Source organism: Microtus ochrogaster, chromosome 8 (assembly GCF_000317375.1).
Source record: "Microtus ochrogaster isolate Prairie Vole_2 chromosome 8, MicOch1.0, whole genome shotgun sequence".
In the NCBI taxonomy this organism is placed as follows: Eukaryota; Metazoa; Chordata; class Mammalia; order Rodentia; family Cricetidae; genus Microtus; species Microtus ochrogaster.
The window spans coordinates 3513395-3516714 of NC_022015.1; positions in this window are offsets into that span (position 1 = coordinate 3513395).

The following is a 3320-nucleotide window of genomic DNA, read 5'->3' on the forward strand; positions in this document are numbered from 1 at the left end:
CTGAGTTTCATCCCCATGTACCATGTAATCCTAGCTCTAGATAAGGAGAGACAAGTGGATACCTGGAGCTTGCTCGCTAGCCAGCCTAGCACCAATCAGGAAGTTCCAGGTCAGCGAGAGACCTTGCCTCAAAAAATTATGGTAGACAGCTCCTGAGGAACAATACCCAAAGTTGACCTCTGACCTCCACACACAAGCACATCCATGTACACACACATTCACAAGCACATCCATGTGCTTACACAAACAAGTGAATTCATGTAAACACACAAGCATATACATGAACATACACACAAGCATATCTATATACACAAACAAGCACATCAACGTACACATACACACAAATACATCCATATATACACACAAGCACATTGATGTGTTCACACACACATGCACATCTGTGTGTACACACAAACACAAGTAAATGCTTGTGCATACACACAAGCACATCCATGTACATGCACACAACCTTATCCATGTACATGGATACACATCTTATCCATGTACACACACATACACGCACATCCAGGTACACAGGCAAACAAAAGAGAAAATGGGATTGAGATAGATGCATTGCAGTGACACATTCCATAATCTCAGCTACGGAGAAGGTTGAAGTATAAAGATTGCAAGTTCAAGACCAGCTTGAGCAACATAATATGAGCTCATCTCAAAAAAGGCAGGCTTGGCTCAGCAGGTAGAGTAATCACTATACAATCACAAGCTCAGATCTCCGGCACCCACATTAAAAGCTGGATGTAGTAGACTATGCCTGTACTCCTAGTGGTGGTAGGTGGAGACAGGTGGATCACTGGGGATTATTGGTCAGTCAATCTAGCTGAACTGGTGAACTCTAGGTTTGGTGGGGCTCTACTGAGAAAAAATTATCCACCATTGACCTCTGTTTTCCATGTGTACATTCATGTGAATCACACACACACACACACACACACACACACACACACACACAGAAGCACACAGTGAAATGTTTGTGTGCTGTATACTTTGTGTTTGTATGTTTGTGCATTTGTATATCTTTGTATATATTATACATTGTATATCTTTGTAAGCTAGATTTCTCAGCAGAGGGAAGAGCTTGTTCAGTTATAGCTCTTGGGCTAATTGTCCTGGCATGGCTCCCACCCCTTTCCACCTCATTTTTTTCCAGTGCTCACAAAATCTTTCTTCCTTTCATCTCCCGCTTCTCCTCTGCAGCTCCTGGTGAATGCTCAATGAGTCCCGGCTTAGTGAGCAGGCTCAATCCTGCTCTAAGAGGCAGCCTTAGCTTTTATCTTCCTCTGTGGGTTTGGGTTTGCAAGAATCAAAGCAACATTAGCACGATTTGTTTGGATTAGCATGAAGACTTCTAATCCGCTCCTTTGCAATATTCCATATTTTAATAACTTTAATAATTACTGTTTCTTTTTTCTAATTAAGAGCTTAGAGAAGGAGACCTTGGAGAGGGACCAGAAACAGTGACATTTGGTATCATGGAGAACGGCAAGATATGTTTGCACAACAGAATCAATATTCAAAGCACTCAGATTTCAATTCTGTAGCACTTATTTTGGCCATGTTACGAGTGAGACCCCGAGTGCTGGAGATTACAGAGTGGCAGGAGATTTCTCCATCCTGTTTGGCATCCCAGTTGCATTCCAAAAAGAACATAAATCCTGTAACAATATTATCCTGGGGTGTGGTAACCAAACCACGGAGTCTAGGGTCGTGTCTCAACCCATCTCAGAGAAAGGCCCTGAGAGTTGAGCAGGAGTCCCCTGCAGGGAGCTGCTATCGAACCATAAAGGCTAGGTCAAATCCATGGCTCCCAGGGTAGCTATGCTTAGGCTGAAGCATGTCTTCTGCACTGGATACTGACCTAAAGGGACCTGAATCTCAGGGCTGTTGGTTTAACTCTTTTACTGTCCAGCACTGTGTGGGTCCAGCGGCCATGATGAAGTGTTGTAGTATCCTTTAAGCATGGAGTGAGCCTGAGACATCTTGAGAACTGGTAAGCTATCCATGTTTGCAAGCCTGCCAAGCCTGAGCTTGGCAAAAAAGGGACCCTCTGGTCCAAGATCAATCGAACCCAACCTGAGTCTCACACAGAGCACTCCGCCTCCACATCAGCACATCCACAGCCACAGATTCAGCCAGGCATGGACTAAAAATATTCAGGGAACGTTTTCATTTCTGTGCTACACATGTACAGGCTTTTCTTTCCTGTCATTATCCCTAACGATACAATAAGGCAGCTACTTACAACGTATTTTATGCTGTTTACATTGCGGTGGGTATTACGTGAAATCTAGAGGAGACTTAACCAATCCACAGGAGAAGCGTGCGGCTCCATGCAGCTATTCCACTGTTTCATATGAGCAGCCGGAGCTTCTGTGGGTTCCGGTATCCAAGGAGAGGTCCTAGAATTGGTCTTTCCTGGACACCAAGAGGCAACTGTGTGGAGTCCTGCATAGGAATGAGCTGGTCTGGGTGGGTTCTGGGATCCTTCACTCCTAGAGGCGGGACTTTGCCTTTCTGCATGTCAGTCTCGGGGCATCACTGTGGCTTTCTGAATCTTGTCACTAAAGCACAGAGGAAAATTCATGAACTCCATCTCAAGTGGGCTAACGTCTGGTAGGGACTCTGAATCCCAGAGATCTTTGATTCTATCTCTGCCTCAAAGGAATCCTGATAACACTGTCAGGAGGCAGAACAGGCTCCAAAATCCCTCATTACTTCTGACAATCTGGGTAGAATTTCACAGAGGAGGATTCAATGGGGACTCTGAGGATAAGGAAGATTTAATAGATGGATATGAGGGAAATGGCATTCCGGAAGAGAAGCTGATCAAACCAGCCAGGGGGGTTTCAAAATGCAGGCTCTATTTAGGAAACAGATTCAGTACCGATAGGTGCAGGGTACGCATAGGGCCACACAGCACACGGTCTGTCTGTGGATAGTGATGCCAGCCACAGAGCCTTGAGTGAGCTGCTGAGGAGCTGGGTCTTTATTCTTCAGGAGATAGAAAACCAGCTCGGTGGGTCTCAGAAGAGAGGAGTGGTCCAGGCCTCCCCCCATACGTGAGCTGAGAGAGGATCACGGCTTATCCACATGAAGGATGAAGAAAGTGACAATAGGCCACCACTGTACAAGCTGATGCTACCACAAAGAAAATGGGGAACAAAATAGGGTGAACGCAGGAGGGAGCAAAAAGAGCAGGGTACAGGAACTCCGCCGTCCGGAACCCGACCTCCGCGGCCGGCGGGACAAGCTGGGACCAGAGCGGCAGCAGAGGACACAGGCTGCGAGCGGCGGGAACCATC